The following is a 23889-nucleotide window of genomic DNA, read 5'->3' as shown; positions in this document are numbered from 1 at the left end:
ATCATTTTATAACCAGGAGGATGCATATTTTTTATTTGTTTGTGGAAATCTGATATTTCCACATCACAGATGATGGAACATAAGCATTAAAACATGAGTCTTACAGGTAGATCACTCATCTAGGCTGGTATGGGAGTTTAGTGTGGGGCAGGTGAGCTGAACTGTACTGTAACTGGTGGGAGGCTGTGAATAATATACGTTTTCATAATTGTGGGTGGGGTGTATTAAAAAAGAGTCAGTAGGCTTATTCCATATATCAGCATAATATACTGCACAAACATATTTGAACACACTTTCTCTGGATGAAGGACGAGTTCAGTGGACCAACATGGGAGTTGCAGTTTCTCAACTAGCAGAGGCTCTCCCTATTAATTAAGAACTATTAATAATGAAAACAACATGCTTGATTGTACAGATTTACATATCATGAATGGAGCTTTTTAGTTGCTGTTACAGACCTTTTACACGTCTGCTTGGCCTACACTAGTGCAGGAGTTTGTGATAGGCACAGTGGGAGCACTCTTTGCCCTTGTGGAGGGCTTTTTAGCTACTGGTGGAAGCTGATGTTTAGTGTATAGAGTACCGTATGTGTGTTGCTTTTAGAGATGATCTATTAGAAGTTCAACCACAGCCGGAGTGGCACTCAAATGCCCAGCTTGCTGACTTGCAGCACTGAGCTGGCTGGATTTTTTTCTCTATGCTGGACTGTCTTAGAATCTTAACATTCAGTTTTAGTTTGTCGAGGCACCTGTCCGGTCTTTTTTGTCACAGTGTCATAATACGAGATTTTCTGAACAATATTCGAAGTTACAGAAGAAGGAGAAGCTGAAATGACTAAATAATGTATCTGAGCACTGTAGCATAGTAGAGGTGAGAATGTTTTTACTTTATTTTAGAATGCAACAGGTACCACTGTGTCCATATCATGCCAGCACTGGGAATGAACCGAACCATCACTGCCTGTCTGTCTGCCATTATTTGCAATGCTGATTGATAGCTCTTTCTCTAACCCCCTCCATCCCACACTGCAACTGTGGTTTGCTGCCTCTTTATTCCTGTCTCCTTTTGGTTCCTTTTCCTCTTTTGCTCAGCTTCTATCACTTTCTTTGTGTCTCTCTGCAGACTGTGAGCTGATATCATCCTTTGAAAGGGTAATGATCCTACTGTGTTGAGATTATGTATGTGTGCTGCACAGTGTAATGGCCTAGCTTTTTATTGCCTGCTGCATACTAATCCCGCAACTGAAGGAATGAGATGACACCTGCAGGGAGCTGTGTGCGAGCTGCAGCCTCATATGAAAGAATGGCCATTAAAAATGATCAAAGAAATTACTGCACTCTGCTGCACAACACTGCTCTCACGCCTGGCTAGGTGTACATCCCTGTGCCCCAACAAGAACATGCACAGGCATGCACACACATAGACATACACACATACAAACATGCATACATGGACTCGCACTAATTAGTATCTCCCTCTGATGGATATTTTCCAAGTAATCCTCTGTGGATATGTCCTGCGCATAGTTGCCTTAGGCTCTCTGCAGATGATGCACCCACGCTTGCAGATAGGAAATGGAGGACATGCGTGAGCTCAAAATGATAGTCCGTTCTCTATATCCCTACCACAAATTATTCATGGACAAGTGTTTTCCAACTGAATTTTTATCAGACCTTTTCTTCAGGGGTATTTTGTTATATTAAAGTTTATTCATTTCATTTCATTTTACACGTTTGGTGTGTTAATGACAAAATGAGAATACAATCATTGGAAGATTTTAAAATGTCTGTCTGCTTGAAAATACAATTAACAATCACAATTTAACAATTATCACATGGTGATCATTCTCAGTTAATTTCCTCTTACCAGGCTTGGTGATATCTACTGTGTAACACTGCATCCTACTATGCTTTAACTGTCTGTAGCCCTGTTTACAACTGACATTAAATGTGTCTTAGGTGACATGATCAAAGGTGGACACTCCTCCAAGTATGGGTGTCAAGACACATTGAGGACACACTGAGGCTGTTTACACCTAACATTAAAATGCATTTTGGGTGATCGGATTGCAATCAGATAGTGCTTGACCACATGAAAGTACAGGTGTACATACACCTGTACTCATAGACTCATAGAGGATGGATTGTGATCCGATAGGCCAAGCCATCTCCGGAGGTAGCCCAGGATGCATTGTAACCACATTGAACACAAGTGTTAATGTAAATGTGTTGTCAGTCCACAAACAACAACTACGTAGGCAATAAAACTTTCTTGTCGCTGTCTTCCGCAAAGAAAATACAAAGTTTGACAGCGCATACAGGCAGTGTGTCCATACAGTAAACAGCACCACTCATACAGGCAGTGTGCCCATACAGTAAACAGCACCACTCATTGAACGTGCTCTAGTTTTTTGTGAATGGTGAACTGAACATAACATTTTTAACATAAAAACATGTGCTGTTGAGTTAAAATCAGTATAAACTACTAAAATAACAGAAAGGAGTAGACATTATGAAGAAAGGTAGCGCAAGGAAAAGTTTAGAACTTTTCGAGCTACTACATAGGCGCCTCGCTTGTGAGAGAGGAAAACATGGGTATATAATCCATGGAGGAATACAAATCACGATGGGAAGAGAAAGTTCAAAAAGTTCATATTTAAATTCATCAACTTCAGGTTAAAAACAACAATGCATGTTGGTCTTTGCAAACAGAAATCATATGTGTTTATTTGCATGTAGGGTGTGGAAGTGGTCACTCAAGATGCAGTCTAATGCAAGGTGTGAACTGACATTCTCGGAACTGTCCACTTCAGATCCGATCACCCAAGACACATGTTAATGCCAGGTGTTAACAGGGCCTCTGATTCTTCTTCTCCCTCCTTCTTTTCATGTCACTGTTCACTTGCCCTCTGTCCCTGTTTGTGCATCTGTCTGTCTTTGCCCTCTTCACCAGGTGCAGCACCTTGGCTGCATATCCATTCTGACAGCTGTTCTTATCAGTGGGCCCTCTGTGTTGGCTAGCTAGTCAGTCCATTGCCCCTCATTGCCCCTCATAACAAATTCCTTCTTTGAGCAGAGACACACTGATAAATGCACACCTACAGAAATGATAGGAGCGTTCTCATTTATAGCAAACTGAGTACAGGAATTGAGGAATAGCCCATGGAGACATGCTATAAGGACCAACTTCTCACTGTAATTGTAAATAGTTATTGTTGTATATTGTTTTTTTGTTTTCCTCATTTAACATAGGTTCGACAGCACGGAGACAATGTGGTTATCACATGGATCCATTTTACTAAGAGACTCCTCTTTTCAGTACTCTTCCTTTCTCCCACTTAGCCCCTCTCTTTCTCTCCCTCAGTGGTCCATTTTAGAACGATGCGGCTGCATGGTTTGGTGGGTAATTTCAGTGCCTTTTCATGTGTCTGAGGGTGAGGAATCCTCCTCCATTAGGTAGTGTCATCTTGTGATGTATGATGTATGCACAGAAAGGCAATCTGATGTTTATTCATGACTTTCAAGGCAATGCCTCAGCTAAGCCTTCTGATTTCCTTTTAAGGAACAAAACTACGTGAGATTGAGAAATCAGTTTAAAGGCACACAGACCATCCTGCAGCACTTATTCCATGTTTCTTTCTCTCTCGCTCTCTCTTTCACTCACACTCTCACACACACACAGACACACACACATCCTTGCTCTCTTATATCTCACCCAAAGCTCTTTTTTAAATCTCTTTTAAATTCTCCCTCGATATTTTTTCTGTCCAATTTAATTTATTTGACCCTTAGAATAAAGATCACATGCAGTTATTTCCTTCTGATTTTGCCTGGCTGTCTCCCCATCTTGCCTCTGTACTTAACTAAGGACTTTGATGAAGATATAAATTTATATCGTTTTTATAGTAGGCTGGCACGTTAATGAGTCACCACCACTGTGAGACTAAAAGGCCTCTGGTCACACGCGTGCACACGCACACATACACAATATACATGACTATATTGGGGATGTGAAACAGGGCTACGGAATGTATTGACTTCTGCCTGCTTTTGTCCACCCCTCTTATTCAGCTCACTTGCGCTATTGACTATGCAAACAATCTGGTGTTGTCTGGTGTGGAAATCCGCAGTAATCCGTAGTTATCACAACTGCAAACAAACAGTTTGTTTATAATTTTGACTCTAGATCAGTTGTATTATAAAGGAACCATGATTTAATTTTTCTTGTAAATTACTTTTTAATGGTAATAAATCTATCCATCATACTACCCAAAGTCCATGCAGCCCTTTGATAGGACTCCTCCTACAAATGGTATCTATTAATTTTCTCAATGACCAATCTTCCAACAGCACATGCATCATAATGTATGCGGGACCTACTGCTAGAGTAGCCTTTAACACATGCACATTTATGATAGCCAGTCATGCATTGTAGGTGTGTGTTTGTGTTTGAATGTTGTCAAGACTTGAGACTGTAGTGCAGTGGTTCTCAACCTTTTTTTGGGCCAGCGTCCCCCTATCCATTATCCAGGTCCGTTTCCGCCCCCCATCAAAAAAGATGTTGGCTATTTGCCCTGAATATTGTTGTTGATTATTGTTATTATTGTTGTTGATGTTGTTACTATTGTTATTAAAAACATGAAAAAAGCACCTAAGTGAATGACAAATAACAATTTTTATGACTTCCCCAGGGATCAAAAAAGCCATGTCAATAGTAATTATATTTAATAAGTGAATGTTCATCTGAGAAACGTTTTGTAAACACAGAGACCGTTTTCTTGGATGGGGCACTTAATAAGTTGGGGGTATGGGTGTCCTCCCTCAGAAGATTTTGTCTCACTAATTTACGGTGGAAATGTTTTATTTACGTAAAGGGGAAACAAAAATATATCAGAATATAATGCAGTAAGGCTCTCAGGTATTCTTTATTGCTTTATAATATGTTTCTCCTGTAGATCAACTTAATTAACTATCATCCCCGCTGAGTCAACACACATGATTTACTCTTCCCTCCTCATTGTGTCTGTTGTTTGGGGAAAATAACCTCTTTAAATGTGATTGTGGCACCTTTTCACCTTAATGATAAATTAATTCATTTTAATTCAGTTATTAACTCCTGGACTTTAATAGGCTAGCTCCTCTGTTTTAACAAGTTTTTCATGTATTTAAACGAGATAACTGCAGGATTGAACGGTAAATGGTTGACAGGTAGCCTAAGCAACACTGTGATTAGGTAGAGAGAAACTGACGGAAACACTGAAGAGAAGAGCAGTTATGATTCACACCGTCTCGTCCAGTTGCAGTGGAGTAAACTGGCAGGTTTCAGTGTTGCAGACCACAGTTTTTTGCAAGTAGTTGACATTTTAAACTCGTATTGTTGTGAATCTTTGGTGTTAACTCGCCTTAAAACTTTCACCTCAACAAATGCCCCCCAAAAGCAGCTCAAACGCCCCCCTTTTCAAAATATTGCTTCCAGCGCCCCCCATTATCTTCTGAACGCTGGGGGGCGGTACCAATCCTGTTGAGAAACACTACTGTAGTGCCACCTGTCAAGTGTAGTATGGCTGCTGCCTGCATGTTTTTCAGTAAATTGATACCTGGATGCTTGGTATCTGGACTCTACACACCGAGAAAGAGGGGGTGAAATATGGAAACCAGTAAAACTCCAGTACTTAGACCTGACTTGGCTTTACATTTACATTTACATTTACTCATTTGGAATACGGTTTTATCCAAAGCGACTTACATTTGAGGAACAACATACAAGCATCAACAGAGCATCAAATACAGCTCTACAACTGACAATACATACTAGTAAGAGCAGCAATAAATACTAGTAAGAGCTCATGGTACATATCACAATCAATGGGGTAAATACCTAGGGAAGGAAGTAAGAGTTAACAAAAATCAATGCAAAAAAGTGCAATCAATATAAGATAATTGTAAGAGGATAGAAGAAGAAGAGCACAGGAAGTGCATGTTAGAGGTTAGGAGTTAGAAGTGTTTAAAGAGGAAGTGTTCTCGGAAGAGATGAGTTTTCAAGAGCTTCTTGAAGTTAGAGAGGGACGCCCCTGCTCTGATGGCGTGTGGTAGCTCGTTCCACCATCGTGGTGTCAGAGATGAGAACAGCTGGGACTGGGATTGCTTTGTGTGAAGGGATGGCAGAGCCAGGCAGCGTTCGTTAGAGGAGCGTAGTGGCCGAGAAGGAACGTAAGTTTGTATTATGGGGTTTAGGTAGATGGGTGCAGACCCAGTAGTCACTCTGTATGCAAGCATTAGTGACTTGAATTTGATTCTGGAAGCCATGGGGAGCCAGTGGAGGTCACTGAGTAATGGAGTGCCATGAGTCCTTTTGGGCTGATCAAAAAACAGACGCACTGCTGCGTTCTGAAGTTTCTCACCACCCTGGTTGGAATGGTGGTTGAGGAGTCAATTTGTAGTTTGATGTTATGGTGGATAGATTGCTTGGCTGGAATGACCAAGAGTTCAGTCTTAGAGAGGTTTAGTTGAAGGTGGCAAGCCTTCATCCATGCAGAGATGTCCGAGAGACAGTCCGTGATCCGCGCCGAGATGGTGGAATCGTCTGGTGGGAAGGATAGGTAGAATTGCGTATCGTCTGCATAGCAGTGGTAAGAGAAGCTGTGCGAACAAATTATCGGCCCCAGTGAGGTGGTGTAAATTGATAAGAGAAGGGGCTCTAGCACTGAGCCTTGGGGCACCCCTGTGGAGAGGCAGTGGGAGGAGGATACTTGTCCTTGCCACAAAACATTGTAGGAACGCCCCGAGAGGTAGGATTCGAACCAGAGGAGTGCTTTACTCGAGATGCCCATTGCTGAGAGAGTGGATAGCAGGATCCTGTGGTTGACTGTGTCAAAGGCAGCTGATAGGTCAAGCAGGATAAGAACCGATGATTCGGCTGCAGCTTTATCTGACCTTAGGGCTTCTGTTACAGACAGAAGAGCCGGCTTTGCATGTGTCTTTTTAACATGAGCTATGGACAGGTCCCTCCTCCATCATCCCATGTTTGATTTGAATAATAAATGCAGTTTGATCCCGTTATATTTTGGGGATGCATTGGAGCATGAGTGAGGCCAAATGACTGCATTTTGTATTTAACATTTGTAATACTGTGCTAATAACCACCATATTCTCTTGCCCTGGGTGGTGCATATTCTAACCTTATATGATAAGTAATGCAAATGTAGCAACCTCTGCAAATGCCAGAGAAAATGAGGTAGAAGGCAGGGAGAGGGCAAGGGAGCGAAGGGGTAGAGAGGGGAGAATGAGAGAGCAGGAGCTAGCATAACTAACTGATTGTTGTGCTGTCAAATTGATTTGCATGAAAAAGGCCGGCCTAATTGCAACACTTAGCTGCAACATACTGATAATACAGAGAAGGATTATAAAAGGACATGGAGGAGCTTTTATTATGAAGGATTTCCTGGGTGTCTCTGAGAGATGCGCCACCACCTTCTGTTTCAGTGGGGGGCATTCAAAGCAGTGTGTCCGTCACCTTGTCCTGTCTGACATGACATACCCATCATGCAGATGCATATACATTGCTGTCTCAGCATGCATTACCATATAAATCATTCCTACATCTTTATGCTAACTTATCATTAGAACCCAATACGTTTGGAGAAAAAAATTACATACATACATTTTCCTTTTTCCCAAACAGGCTCCTCTCCTTAGAGAAACAGTATACAAACTCCCTGCTAGAATGATATGGCCCTTACAAATAGATGCTGGCTTTTGGCATTGAGGTATACAAGGTGATGGAATAAGGAGTTCTCTCACTCCATTGGCTATTTTTCACAGAGACCTGATTTTCTGGATATTTTACATTTTAACTATCCTGATTTGATGTCCATGGCACTATTGTATTGACATTATGTTGACACTGACTTTCAAACAAACACTGGTTGAAACATCAAAGTAACAGAAGACCTAAATGTATGATTTTAAAACATTTAAAATCGATAATACCTGACTATATATTTTTAGTTCAGAACAAAATATATCGGACCTGCCATCACATTGTCCTGTTCTGAGCATAAAATGTTACATGCTTTGAAAGGTTAAGGGTGCGGAAAGCACAAAGTTGTGGGTGGTGGTTTAGTACAGGGCTTTTTGATTCTGCCAAAGGCAGAACTTCCCTTTCTTCCCTTTATTTCTTTTCTTTAATAATAAATGATGGATGTTTCAAATTACAAAACAGTGCTGGGAAAATCCAATTTAGTCCTGGGCCTTGTAGGGAGGGTATAAAGAAGAGTTCTGTATTAAAGGCCCTTATTTTGCTTTAATATTTGACACTATTAAATGATGTAATGTGCCACGTGATAATTGGTCTTATGTGCTTTTAACACATCGTCTAGTTCCTACCCGTAAATGCATCTGCAAGGAGTTGTTTGTGATCTTTCTTTGCCAGGTATTGCCAGGAGCCTATTTATAATCAAGTAGCCTATGTTTTTTTTCTCTAGTATAGTTTTTGTTTGTATTTTGCACATGTGTGGATAAAGAGAATCAGAATGTGCTCAATCCAACTAGAGTAGGTGTTCATGAAATGTGATCATCAACATAATCATTGGTCCTAAATTGCTAGGGGTGTGACGAGACACTTAGCTGTTGAGACATGATATTGGGTTCATAAGATTGAGACGAGACAAGATTTTAAGAAGAAGTCTTTAATGCTGAATTATATGGAAATTTTGAGCATTAAACACTTAATTTCCTGCATTCTGCTAAATTTTTCGGCACCAATTTATGGTGGAATGTTTTTATTCATGTAAATACAAACACAAAATTCAGGTGGGATGTGACAATTCTAAAGCCTAAAATCCACTGACTCCGGCTATGGCGCGTTACGGATGTGCCGTGTTTGCCTGAGCTAATCGTGGCCTTTATAGTCAATGCTCGTCCACCAGCTGTGGCCGCAGCACGTCCCAGGAGCGTCCCAGGAGCGTTCCAGAAGCGGCGCAGAGAATAGGTAGCAGGTCTGTTTTTGCCGCTAGCCACGTCAGGCACCACAGAGCAGATTGAACCAGGCAGGAAGTCAGACACATAATGGCAGAGAGAATCCGGTCAATTTTCAAAATAAAACACCTTTAGCAGATTCCCTATCGTACATCAACAATAAACACAGTTAGTAGAAGCACAAAAATCAAGGATAACTGAACAAATAAGCAAAATCTGAACAAGTCAGCAAAATCACACAGGCAAATGCACAATTCTCCATGTGGATATGTAACGTTAGCCTGCAGAGAGCGTAACGGGCTCACAGAGAACTGTTATCTGTAGTTGAAGCACACAAAATAATAAATTAACAACACATCAGCAACATAGGGCAGGTTAAACAGTCCACTGCTGAAAAACTTCAGTGTGAGTTGACGCTGGACAGAACCGTGGCACAGCCGCTGCCTGTGTTGGTTTGGTTGACACCATTAACATGTTTTCCATTAGTTTCGTTTGTTGTTGTAAAATGTATATGCCCTGTGAACGCTCTGACTGGTGAGTAGGACCATAACGGGAGGCGCATGGTGCTTGTGATTGGCGAGCAGATCTGTCACACAAGGATGACAATGAAATTAATTTGTAACTGCATGAGTGTTTAAAATGGGTCAGATGAGCTATATAATTACCTACATTTTAATCGCCGTCTTCACGATTAGCTAATTGTGTTCTTTCAAAACGCAATTTTGATTTGAGGACCATTAATCGTTCAGCCCTGGTGCCATCATAATCACGTCATGTTCACACAGCATAAGCGCGATGTGCGACAGTAATAAATATCTGTGCAAAACAGTGTGCTATATAGTTATATGGATTAAATGAAGCATCAATGTAAAGAATTTGCGTAATTTTAGTAATCGAATTAATCGATGAATCGTTTCAGCCCTAATGAATTACGTATATTTTTACATCTAAAACCATCCGGTTGATATTATTCACGGTCAAATGAAGGAAGAGAACAGTTTTTGGCCTCCAGGGACATCAGTGTTTCCTGTCACTGCTGTACATCAGGGAGCCGTTTCTCCCCAACTATAAGACAGCTAGTTTATTTCAAGTGTTAAGATGTATCTGTTTACTTTTTCTTATCTCATTTCCTTGTCTCTGTCTTCTGGATGTTTGTCTTGTTAATTTTTCTCGTTCCCTCCTCACCACAACTTCAATCACAGTAGATCCAAGTACATATGTCTCTGCGGTGTTGTAGTCTGCATCACTCTTATGTGCCACCATTTGTAATGCTCTTCTCTACTGCCCTTGACACAATGTTTTCTGTTTTTCATCAAGTTCATATACTTACACCTAGTAATAAGCTGTAGTGTGTGTGTGTTTGTATTAGGGCTGCACAATTAATCGAATATTGATCGTGATTACGATTTTAGCTTCCCACACTTAAAAGAACACGATCGATGGTGATATCACTGTTTAAAATGCCTACTCCGCTCATGGAATACTCTGCTGCATATCAAATCGAGCGCTTCCTAAACTTAAAGCCAAGGGGGCGATTTGGCTGTGCGCGCACCCTCCTGTTGCTGCAGTCCAGAGTAGACAGCACGTAGACAAGTCCACGAGTCTGCATGCGTCCACTGTGCCGCGGCTGCCTGAGATGGTCAGGCACTTGTAGTCAATGCGCGGGAGTCTACCAGACACAGCCGCAGCGCGTGCCAGATGCAGCTCTCTGCTGCGCTCAGCAAAGAATATACGTAAGTCTATAAGTCTATTTTTGACGGAAGCCGTGTGAAGCGCCACAGAGCAGATCAAACTAGGCAGGAAGTCAGACAATGTGTTGTCACAGCTAGCCTTAATATGAATGTTTTTATGTGTCCATGTTTTGTTTGTTTTTGTTTTTTTTCACTGAAATTGCAGATTTCAAAAGATGTGGAATGGATATCAGACAGCTCCAAGTAAAAATTGTTTGCTTTATTTATACCAAGATTTTGTATCAATGAATTAACTAATGCACACAGTTCTTAAACAGCTACAAATGCTTGCCCTCTTGCTTCACAAATCCAAAGTTGGCTCCTTCTTTTGAGCAGTCCTCATAACCTTAGCTGGAGGATTTGCCAAAAAGTCTTGAAGAAATGTATTTTCCAGTCCAATTAAGTCTGTCATTGCCCTTTAGCAATAAAGTGTGGAGGCAGCAAAATTTTTCCACAGCCAGCAGAGGTCATGTCCATGTGTGCGTGCCTAGCTCTATTCATATGAGTGCCTTGTGCCTTTTTCTCAGCACATTCACAGCCTCAGCTCCTTTTGAGTGGGTGGGACAGAGCAGACTTCAACCAGACAGGTTGTCTCCTGACAGGACTGTAAATTGTGAGTAACGTGTAATTTCTAGAGGTTTTCAGTGTCACGGGCATAGTGTTTCAGCAGAACTTTAGTATTATTAGATCAGTAAGGTATATGTCAAGGGAAACATCCCGTTCTAGGTAGTACTGTAGCTGCCTATACAACATGCTGAGCTCTGGGAGATCATCTTGGCAGCCTTTAAGTGCATCAGGACAATGCAATCAAAGCAGAGAGAGACAGGAGTAATAGGGGGGGGGGCAATGGGGGTAAGCCAAGTAAAATCAGCATATTATTTTACAAACAGATTAACGGATAGAAGAAAATTGGGGTTAAAGAGGTAGAAAATGTGGAGGGAGGGAGAGGCCACTAATGACAGGGTGATGAAAACTACAGCAAAAGTGGACTCCAATGACCAGTTTACTCTAAACTAAATAAACGTTGCCAGGTACGCACATTCAAAAAGGCAGTTTTATGAGCAAAACAAAATGCAACATTTGGCTTTGATCATTGTACACACAGACAGACACACAGGCTGGTCAGCCAAACGTGTGTGATTTGGTTTTCCTATTGTATCTCATACCTCTGCACTTTGCAAACTTCTCCCTCTGGCTTGGTTGTCAATATTTGCTGGGGCAGCAGCTTATGTAATAGCAGTTCAGCAAATGGACACCCCAAATTGGATTTATTTAAAGATGCTGCAGATCTTTCTGTGTTTTGATACAGTTACATCCTTGTTATATATTATCTTTGTATATCCTGATTGTGTAGCATTAGCTTTGTGTTGTTCAGATGTTAAAAAGTGTCATTAATATGTCAATATGCACACTTTTTGATAAATTGAATGTATAGTCACTAGAACTTATTGTTTTTCTGAGTATAAAACACAATCCAAAAGAAATCATTTGAAATCTCTTGAGGGAACCCTGAGCAGACCTGACTTTGAGTTTGTATATCAAAATATCTACCAGGGCAAAGACATCAACTGTGGTCCAGGCTCAAATGTAAAGAAGCAAGCAAGTTGATGCTTTTAACACATAGTGTGGCTATCTGCCATTAAAACAATTTTTTATTGACTAAAAATATTACTAAAAACACTACTATATATCAAAGCAGCGCCTAAAACTATTAGTGTATGTGGTGTGTGATGATATAGTCTGCATTACAAAGCTGGGGTGTAAGAGTGGTGGTGTTAACCGTCTGCTGCCGTAATGAGAGAGTGAGCTGTCAGAGACACGCATGTAATGGCTCCCTTGCCAGCCGCCCAGTGCAGGCCCTGTGGGACACAGCAAAGACACACCATTTTTTTCACACTGTCATCTCCTGCACTCTCTTGCACTGCCCCCCTCCCCAGTCTCTCTGTATTGTCCTCCCTCCCTCCTCACTTCCTTTCCCTTTCTCCTTTGTTAAACTCTGACCTGGACAGAGACCATGGCAGGCCGCTCATATCTTTTGTCTCTTTCTGTTGCACACATAGTGAATCGTACACATGCCAACAATCATATACACACATACAGAATCTCACTGAGCAGAGGGACTCAGGAGGGGCATTTAGTGACTATATCCCATAGGATGGCCCATTCTATTTAGTATACAGTCAGTTTCTCATGGGCAGTCAAGTCTAACCTCATGGAAACAGGCAAAAAGGCAGTAGCTTCTCAGCAGACCACGCGGAATAGTCATACTCTGATGGAACATCTTTATCTCTCTGACAGCCATAGTATGCTTTAACTACTGCTCTGTGACAGGAGTGAGCTTGACGGTCAATTGTGATATTGGTAGGAAATCAGAAGGGGCTACTAAATATTCCTAGTTATATAGTGTTCTTGGCTAAAGTTGTAGCTAATGTGCAGTGCCACAGCTGCACCTGTGGTGTCAAAGACAGGATTTCACAGATTGCACATTCACTCTTTCCCTCTGCTCTCAGCCAATCTATAAGCATTCATCCCTGGAGACTTGCTGTTATGACAGTTCTTTCATCAGCCATTACTGCTGGTGTTAATGGCATCCTCATGCTGACTTTAAAGCCTGATTATCATATTGTGGAGGTTGATTGACAGTTGACCTTCACGCTAGTTTATGAAGAGCCGGCTAGATTCAGTGGGTCACCTCTATTGCCTCAGTGACAGCGTATTAATACTCATCTGATAGAATTACCAGGAACCAATTAATCTACAGACCCTAGACAAGACAGTGGTTAAAGAGATGGTGCTGCTTCACATCTTGGCTTTGATTTAGCCATGAAATGCCCAGCGCTGCATGCTCTGTGAGATTTTGAGCATGTATGTATGTATGTGTACCATTTACTTGGCCGAGGCAATCCATGCCCATAGGTGGATCGATTTCACTACAGGAATAGTTAAATCTTACCAACACCATGCCTGTGTGATAAGCCAAAAGGTGAGGCGTCATGGCTGTGGAAATGCTTAGGTGAGGTTATTCTGACCCAGCGTGGTATAGATCTGACTTAGCACAAGAAATGAGGTGGGGCAGAACAACTGTCTGAATCATGTATCCTAAATGTACTGTATATTGTGGAGACATCTGGTGATATTTTCTAATGCAGATTTCATTTTTGCACATGACGTTATTTTAAATTCTAATGAAGACCCTAAAGATTCAGACTGTCAGGCTGAATTTTGGTGCAACCATAAAGATATATTATGTCTTCATATCAATTAACTTAAGTTAACAGCAACAAACAGACATATGTACATGTATATTGTCATAAAGTGCAGATGTTGACACAGATAGAAAACATGTCTGCTGTTGAATATATGCATTGATGATGCTTTGGGTAAAAGTAGCCATGAAATTACATTGATCATGTATTGACCATATTGTTAAAGATTTATTTGTTTATTTAAAAAAGCAGTTTGTTTGCGTGAACGGGGAATGTTGAATCGCAGACAGTCAAGGCTTGCGGAAGAGCAGAAGAACTGGAAAAACCTCGACTGCATCACATAAGTCGCATGTACGGGAGCATTTTAGCTTCCCTGTAAAGTATAATGATGATGGAAGGTTGGTGGGGAAAAAACCCAAGGTTTTTTAGTTTGTATCCAACCTTGTATGTTGTTCCTCAAATGTAAGTTGCTTTGGATAAAAGCGCCTACCAAATGAGTAAATGTAGTGTATTACTGTTGGGAGGTCATTAAAAACATCTCCCAGTGGGAGATTTTTAGAAATAAAGTCACTAAGGGTTGGAAAAAACTAGGCAGCGGACCAAACCACTGTGAGGCATATGAAGGAGGATATAATCTTTCAGAACTTAAAAAATGCATTGGACTTGTAGTAGAGAATGAAAGTTGTTAACTGTTTGTGTACAAAATACATGTCTTTATTTGATAGGTATAGTTACAATGTAAATAGACAAACTGAGAACAGCTATCTGATTCAAGTATCACAGTGTTTATAGCAGATGCTAATTTGTATCAACACCCATCCCTAGAAGGGCATTGACTCCACACTGACAGACAAGAGTGATTATATTTAATTGTTGGGATCAAAATTATTGCTAGGGACAATTGCGTAGTCACTGGATATTGGTAGGGGCGTGTGCCCTACTAAATTCTGTGCCCTTGACAAAACCGTTGGTATGCAGGCATTGTGCAAAACGAAAGCCATACGATCAAGGCAATACATCGAGCAAGGCAACACATTTGACGCGACATCAACCTGAGGTGTCAATGAGGGGAGCCAAGAAGAGACAACTTCTCAACCCTGCATTTAAGCAGCCCCAGACCAGGCTAAAGCTATTACAAAATCATTTGGGATGTTTATCGCTGCAAACATAAAGCCACAAAGGGTTTAAAAATACGATGAAGGTGAATGTGTGTAGCCACGCTACGAAATCCTCCCGCGTACGCTCATGAACGACGTTACAACAAGATGGAACTCCACTTATGACATGTTGGAGCGCTAACCTGACCAGCAGGCAGCTGTATACTCTGCATTGACAAACAAAACCTTTGGGGAAAAAAATCAAAGAAATCATCACCTTGTCTGACGATTACGACGTGAAAGTGGAAGAGGACGTCCCTATCTCACCTACACCCTGTCCTACGCCAGAGAATATAAAGGGAACTCATCACTGAGATTGTGGCTACTGAAGAGGTGAAACAATTTATAAGAGTGAATGTACTGCAGTTTAGTCTTAGTCTATGTTATTGCTATTAAAATCATTTTAAAAAATAAATAAATAAATAAAATAAATGTCATTGCCGCAGCAACAGTTCTATGAAAATAAATAATGAATCAAGTATTTTTTTCTGCAGGGTCAAGCCACAGACCTGACATGAACAGACTCAGAGGTATCTCCTCCCCAAAGTCAGCCTGAAGGAGCTTTTAGGGGAGACCTTTGCCAACAAGGACACAGGCAAGACATTTGCCAACACCATCAAGGAGGTGGCATCCTTAAAGGCAGCAAGCAGGATTCCAGTGGATGGTGATCCACTGTTTATTTATCTTTGACGCTGTGCCTAGCACTTCAGTTCCTAGCGAGAGGGTGTCTACTATCATGCCTCATGTTGCACTTAACAATTGTGTTTTGGATATTTTATTTAAAGACTTTATTTAAACAGTGGACATCATAAATTGTTGTTTTCATCTAAGACCATAGACCAAGTTCCTTGCTTTAAGTGTTCTTTAGTTCTTAAGTAGTAAATGGTATATAAAGTTATATTTGTCTCTTTTTTGCTGATGTGAAAAATTATTCAATCTGTGACTTTAAACCGTGATACAATCCCAAACGTGAGTTTTGTAATCCATTGCACTACTAAGCTTGTCACTTGAGATTCTACCTTTCCTTTTCAAATTGACCTGTGTGGATATGATCGATAATTAAACATTGATTTTGTAGGAGGTTGTGGAAATAAGGGCTGTGTTTGTTCAGAGAGAGATAACATTCTTAGACAGTAACCAAAGCATGGCAGAACAGCTTGGTAATATTACCTCATGCTGAGCTGCATAATAAAGAGGGCCCGCATGCATATTAATATCACCACTCTGCATAATGTCTACATCATATGACAGGCTCAGAATTACACAGACACCTCACTGATGTTGCCTAACCTGTCCCATGCTTTACCATGGTTATTTGCATCTACATTCCCTCATACAGGCGGGGATCTCCCCTAACTGTGTTCTCACCCACGTCAGCTCCCCGTGCCCTGGCTGCCAGCCTCTTTCCCACACTCCACCAGTCTTGCACACTAACGCTCCTCCTTAGAAACGCATGGTGGAGGTGTGTGATGCCAAACGAGTTCCTCGTTACCTCCCTCCCACTCGGGTGGTAGAAGCTTTTGGAAGAACTACAGCGACATCTGCATGTGCCATGGTTACAAAGCGCCAGCCTAATACCCACCCTCTTTAGTGGGTTTCCCCTGCCAGCCTGCTCGCCATCTGTATTGCCCCTCCTCCTGGCACCTGCGGCAGTCATTTCTCAAATTACTAAACATGGCTAATTGTGTGAGGCGTGAAGCTCACTTCATTTGAATATTCTGGCTTCGGGGGGATTTGCCTTGCATAGGGGAAGAATTAAGCAAGGATGCCTGGAAAAGGAAGGATCTGCCATTAGATACCCAGGTCTCTGTGGAGTAAAATTTTCCCACAGAATTATTGTTTTCCGTGCTGTTAATGTGGTACCTCACGAGGGTGTTGTTTTATATAAGACCTGATTTTGTTAAGTTACGAAGTGATTTAAAAATTTTGCTCCATTCTTTATGTTTAACAGTTTGATTGAAAGTGATATTAATCAAAATTTGGGAAGTGATTCCTTTGGAAGATTTCTTAAGAAACCTTGAAATTAGATTGATTTAAAAGGAGGCGGAACGATCCATTGGAACTCTGGAAAGTGCTTAAAGTGGGTCACAGTGTGTTTCTCTTCATTAACTACATCCTGCTATATGCTAAATGGTGGTGTTTTCTTGTGCAATAGCAAAAATGTTGAATCTCACGTATGTCCTGATTGTGTGTGTGTAGGGGGGATTCATTTATCACTAATTAATCTAAATATAATGGGCCTCGGTCTAAGGCGAGAATCGGGTTGGGGTTTGGCTGTGGAGTTTATTTTGGGGTATGTTTGTGTGAGGAATAACGTGAAGCAGATTTTTTTTGCTGTCTTGTGTAGGAACATTATGGTAAAGAACAGCAGAATAACTGAATTATTCCCATCAAGTAACAAGGTTTTTAGTCCTCAGTCTCCCAGTCACTTAGTCTGTATCCAGCCTGGCTCATACCTGCTGCCAACAGTCACCTGCAATGCTCTGCCCTTATTTGTATAACATTTTAAACCCTTACTTGATCTCTCACGACATTATCAATGAATTGTTCATTCAAACAATTTTTTTGTATTACGATTTAGCTGGTTACATGCAAATATTTCATAAAGTCTGAAATCGCGATAGTAATCTGATTTCTGTTCCATTCACAAATGCACAAACATCAATTAGTTCTACATGAACACACATTCACTGTATGTGAAATGGCTCCTTGCACAAAATGTAAGGTGCTCAATTAATCTGTGTCGGAAAGGTTGAGCTCTCTGACTTTTTTTAATTAATGTTGAATTAAACGAATTGGCAGGTTGCCAGACACCAGGCACACAGCTTTGAAGATTGTCATCGCATAATGAGTCGCTTTTTTTCTCTTTATATTTTATGCTTTTCTGTTTCCAGTCCCTCGCTCTCCGCTGCCATTTGCCTGTATGCCTTAGCGATTTAATGATATGCAAATGAAATATGCATAAAACCATCCCGCTGTAGGATGATTAAGCACAGAGGACATTAGCCAGTGCCCGCCACAGTGTCTGTTGTCTCCTCTGCATTCCGCTTCGGCCGGGCGCCAACAACACCAGTCTAATGAAGATCAATGCTGCTTATGCACTAATCATTTGAATAACACAAATAATATCCAATTTGAGGGAAATTAAATTCCAGGACGGTTTCTTCATGCTCCAGTTTTGTAAGATCCAGAAACAGGAAAGGCAGTCTTCATATGTGAGAGTTGGTGCTCTAGAGAGCAGGCAGAGAGCAAAGAAACCAGGTTTTCCAACAGGGAGCACTTGAACATCACTGGCAATGCAGGAGCTTTTCTCTGCTTGTTTGTGAGTACTGTGGCATTATTTGACTACTGGCATATAACGAAGGAAGAAAAATATCCCCGTTCTTGCTTTCCCTCTCTCTCTCTCTCTTTCACACACACACACACACTCCACCCCCCATTCCATTCTGCTCTCTCGTGCAAGCCCTCTTTTTTTTTTGTAATCCATTTGTATAATGAAGACGCTTCACAATTAACATCCCCCATGGAATTAATAAAAAAGGGTGATTATCCAAAGTTCATTAGCTCCGAAAGATTAGAATATCCACATATTTCGCCATGACGAATATGGAAAAATACGGCACAAATTACAAATTACATTGTTAATCATATTTGTTGCAATCACGATTAACACATTTGAGATGCCCAAAAAGATGCCATCTTTCAAGCGGTCCTTCCTCAGTGGTGGTACAACCAGATTCAGACATATTGGTAGTGCCAACGTTGGGTAGCAAGCACAAAGATGTCATAATCACTCCCTTTGGATGACTTCCTTAATTATACATATTGCACAACCATGCCTCTTGTCCAAAGAAATCCAGGAGGGAAAAAATGACAAGAATAATTGTTGGATGTCAGTGGATGGATATCCGTCTGTTGCTAATTACTGTTTTAATTCCGACTGCATATTAACAATGAAAATGAACTTAATGAAAGCCTCCGTTGTGTGTCTTTGCAGCGATGCCCATCCTTGGCTCCGTGCCCGATGCCAGCAGACCTCACAGGAACCACAAAAACGTTCCTCCGGATCCAGAGAGTATCCCGAACTGCAACTCAAACCAGTTGGTGAGTCTGCCTTGCATCTGTTTATGATAGTTAAGCGCAGGAGGGAAAATCCTGAAAGGGTGGAGTTTGTTCATTTCTTTTGGATGGTTGGCAAGATGGGGGCAAACAAGTCGTGGAGATGTGGGGAGTGGGTGTGGAGGATGTAATGAGTTCCCACGGCCTCACTACCCCCAGTTTGGTTGCAGGCAGGCCAGCACCTCCCCCTCAGTGTCTCTTGAACTCAGGTTGCCCATTCCACTGAGTTTTTGTTGTGTCAGTGCCACCTCTCCCACTTGGTGCTCATGCTGCTGGATACTGTATTGAACCTATAGGATTCAAGTCCATGATGACTGCTGTGAATATAGATGAATCACACAAATGCCCGTATTCCTCCCTGCGATTGCTTGGCTTGCTGCAGATGTGTCTTTTTATGACTGTTTAAAGTGTTTCTGCTGCAAGAAGTTTCCCCTGTTACCGAAAAAAATCTTGTAGAGGAAAACAGGATGCGTGATTAATTTTGATCAGCACAAGTTCAAATAGAGGGAAGAAAGTTAATTAATTCCTGTCTGTCCGCTGATTAGAATTTGTTTTGGCAGGTCATTAGTATGCATCCTCATGTTTGCATTTTTTCTCTCTTTTGTGTCTGTGACATTGTAAACAGCTGCTATTGAGCTTCAGGCACAGTCCCTCAGGTCCATTCTTCCCCCCTCCTCCTCCTCTTGGAGGCAGACACACAAGTGATTGGCAGATTGGCAGCGTCTGTTGCAGCAGCTTAGGCACTGTAGACATTCAGTGTGGCTGCCCACCACTGCAATAAGAAATCGCAGTTTACACTGGGGAAAATCTAGGGTAAAGGGAGTTGGCACAAAAAGATGCACTCGCTTCACACCCTGTACTAATAGTTGAACAGTTCGCCAGTTTTGTCTTGCTTCATCTTGCTTTTTGTTGCTGTTTTATCCCCATAATGGATTCTTTTGTTGATAATTTCAGTCGTTCCTTTGATTGAGTGTGTCACCCTAATTAACGAAGCAAACGATGCTCTAATTAGTCAAATCAACTGCTGTAATGTCTGTTTGTTCTTTTTTCTTTTATTTCTGGCAACGGATACGCGAAGGGTATCCGATTGTGTCGATTTGGCTTGTATCTCCCTCGTCCTTCGCCAGTTTTCGTGCCAGATGCCATCACATTGCCGCTGGCACACCACTTGAGACCCACAAGTGCCAAATTATTGCTCCTTGGGTATCCTCCAAACCACTTTTACCCAAGTCCATAAATGCCAATTGTGCGATGGAAATGGCGTTTGTCATCGCCCGTATGTTCCAAGGGTACGTCCTTTACTGCTAATGAATGAGTTGGCATGGCGTCTCCTGCCCAGATGGCTGGCTGGCTGCCTGGCACAGAGAGCTGTGCCTCAGATGGTTGGAGAGAGAGCGAGAAGGAGCAAGTGGGAGGAGCTTCCTTTTGTGCCACCGCCACACCCTCTAGTCATCGCTATAACAACAAAACAGCCCAAAGTTGCTGTTGTTTTTGTTTTAGAATGTCCATCTCTATGATGCTGCCTCTATTTACCGGTCCTTTGCATGCGGCTCCCATCACTGTGGATTCACTTCCTGTCTCAAATCTTATGTGATACACAGTTTTGCTGTATTTTAGAGTGCTGGATATCCACCAATGTACTTCCATCATGGTGCCATTTAGCATCGAGTATCCATCTTAGTCGCAGCTCCCAAAATTCAGGTGTTGGTTGCATCTTGAAGTCTTCAACATCAGATGTTTACTTGTCCTCCATGGCGGTACTGATGTAAGGATGAATGTGTGTCTAAAGATCTGTATCTTCACTGTTTTAAGACAGCCCACCATCTGCAAAAAAAACAAAAAGCTAAGAGAAGAACTCAAAGCATGTGACGCTACCAAAACGACAACAGGACCCTTCTGTCTCCCAGGCTACATCTAACTACCTACCTTAGAGAACGAACAGTAGTCCGCCTTGGTGCTACCACTGAATGGATGGCACTGTGCCAACTTCCCTCTGCCATAAACCGCATTCGCTCCTTGTTTCCCTTATTTGCCCATCCCCTTTCTCTCTCAGTCCCTCGCTTACCCACCCTCCTCCTTTCCCTAGCTTTCCTTCCACATGCCCAGTACACCCTCCTTCCATCTCCCTTTTTTCTTCTATGAGCTTGACATTAATTAACATTTGGGTTAATTGATTCTTAAAGCTGATGATTTTTTTCTAGCACCTCTAGTAGGCTGGCTGGCTAGCTGTTGTCCGCCCTGCCGTGTAACCTCGGTGCCTGGCATTAGCTGTGCTCTGCCCTTCCTCTTCACTGGTCCTGGATGGAGAAAGAGAGAGCTTCAACCCACAACCAGCAGCCCTAGTGTAGTGCAGCAACACTAGGGTATGCTGTGCCTGTTTGTGCCACTGTACACAGTGAAGAATCCCAACCTGCTTATCCGACTGTAGCTGATTGAAGTTGACGTTTTGCTGGCTGATCCGGCTGCACAATGTTGTCCTGGCATTTTATAAATATTCAAAGTCCTCCTTTGACCACCTTCAATTCTGTAAATACTTTTCTAATTTTACTCTCCCTACCTCTTTTCCAGCTGTTCACACTCCTCCTTTCTGTCTCTGACTGTCTGTATCTGTAATTGTCTTTAATTGCATCACGATCTTGTTCTTGTAAGCGGTGACCGTCTGTTTTTCCGTTACTTTTGTGGGACAAGGAAGAGAAGGTAACGAATATGTTATAAACAAATCACTCTCTTCGGACATTTTTCATAAATGTCTGTCTAGATAATTGTTATTTAATATGGGTGGTAATCATCTTCTCTTTCTTGTCATTAGCTGTTTAGTCAGTAGTGCATATTTGATTAAATAATTATCTTGGCCACATCTGCTTTTTCTTCTTCTGAGATTTTTCTTCTGGTCGTTTGGTACGGAGCTGATAAGGTTAAAAGCGGGAGACAAAAATAGTTCAATTATTTAATAAAACCTCCTCCCTCTGAAGAGGGTATGCACACTGCTGTTAATTAGCAGTGCTGAAGCTTGCTTTAATAGTCGAGGTAAAATAGACGCTCGCGAATACTGTGTGACATGTTGTTCATGTGATTGCTGTTAAAATTCTTACATATCATCTTTCTCTTATGTCTGTACACTATATGTATGTACTGTACACATTTAACGTTTGATAGTTCTATGGCTGTATAATTAGAGACGACCTGAACACAAAATTTGTCCTTTCTCAGCCTCGTGTTTCAGGGAAGTCGTGGCAAAGGGCTTCATATGGCTGTTGGTTTTTTGTTTCACACTCTTTTCCATTATTAAGTAAAAAGCAGCAACTGCGCAATTGAGGCAACAAGGGGAATCCATTATGCAAATTGACCACTATTTGCATAATGTCTTATGCCAGGAATATGCAAATGAACCGTATAATTTATGAGCGCCTGAGTCTGTCTCATAGTGTTCCCATAACTTACAAAGAGTTTTTTTCCTCCTCCTCTCTCCTCCTATCCAAGCTGGCACGACATGTACCACACTCACAGACCAGACCCACACTAAACAAGCACACCCATAAAAAGGGGTTGCTGGCTGGGTACTATGGCTGGGTGGGAAAAACTTGTCTGGCAGACTGATGAGAGATAAGGAGGCAGGCAAGGGGCGGGGATGGGTGGTATGGGAGAAATGTGTAGGGGGGCACATAAATCCCTCTACAAAGGCTCAGTAGCAGATGCTAATTCTCTGAAACAACTGCGAAACTAAATAAAATGAGAGACACAAAACAAAGACTGAAAATTTCGACTGGGCGGAGCTACAGCGATTTCTGACTTTTCTTTTTGTCTTGTTGCCAGAGCGTTGGTTCTGCGCTCTTTGCCTTTTCTTTGATGCCCGCTTTTCAGATTTTTTTCCCCCTGTCATTGGAGCTGGCAGATTTTTCCTCCTGTGGAGGATTTCCTCATGACTCAGTTCGATGAGGGCAGCTGAATGCTGGGTGGGATGGAGAGGAGAGAGAAACACAGGAGGAGAGAGAGGCTGTATCTGAAGGCATGCGTGTGTGGGCTCCAGTCAGTCTCTACCAGTACCCTGGGAATGCCACTACTCAGCCCAGCCCAGCACAGAGCATCCAGGTTGTATCCAGGGAGACCAGGACCAGGTACATCCTGATATGTAATGTAAATTACACACCAGTTGTTCGGGCTTCTCATTCCCCAGCAGGATTGTTTGCTGCAATTATTCTATTTTGACTTGTTTATGATGATTGGCCTGCTTTGCATACTTGATCTGAGGCTAAAGAGACAATTCTTCATTGTTCCAGAGAAAAAAAATCCACCGGGGACTGCGTTGGAGTAAAGACTTCCACCACTGCACTCCATGTCATTGAGGACATGAATGTTGACTAAAAAAAATCTTGTTTTTTTTCTTTTGAATTTGTCCTCTGGGCCTGTTGTCATAGAAATTCAAGACTTCATGTCATCATGTTTTTGCATCAACTGCCTCTGTGCTGGAACTCGGAATGCACTCTTTCTGTGATTCCTCACATTTGGACACTGCCGAGCTTGTGATTGTAGAAAGGTGTTTGTGCCAAGACTGTCCCATTGCACACAAACACAGTGAGTGTGCCCGCCTCCCCCTGAGCCTGAAGGGGCATCTGTTCCTTCCTTGTTGGACAGTGATTGTATAGCAGCAGACGTGTATAGTATACACGAGTGTGTGTGTGTGTGTGTGTGTGTGTGTGTGTGT

The 23889-nt window shown here is 41.8% G+C and overlaps 1 long non-coding RNA gene across 2 annotated transcripts in view; it reads left to right on the top strand.

The window, feature by feature from the left end:
- LOC123958862 overlaps positions 1-23883 on the top strand; it is a 36217-nt gene extending 12334 nt beyond the window's left edge. The window contains exons 3-5 of one of the 2 annotated variants that reach the window (XR_006822175.1): positions 19066-19172; positions 23073-23302; positions 23465-23883. This is a non-coding gene — a long non-coding RNA (uncharacterized LOC123958862). Of the gene's footprint in view, positions 1-19065; positions 19173-23000; positions 23303-23464 lie in introns of both variants that reach the window. The other variant, XR_006822176.1, reaches the window with a different exon arrangement.
- The last annotated feature ends 6 nt before the right edge of the window (positions 23884-23889 follow it).

The sequence above is a fragment of the Micropterus dolomieu genome, linkage group LG20 (assembly GCF_021292245.1).
Source record: "Micropterus dolomieu isolate WLL.071019.BEF.003 ecotype Adirondacks linkage group LG20, ASM2129224v1, whole genome shotgun sequence".
Taxonomy (NCBI): Eukaryota; Metazoa; Chordata; class Actinopteri; order Centrarchiformes; family Centrarchidae; genus Micropterus; species Micropterus dolomieu.
The sequence above is the reverse complement of the archived record's forward strand: the minus strand, read 5'-3'. Positions and strand labels throughout refer to the sequence as shown.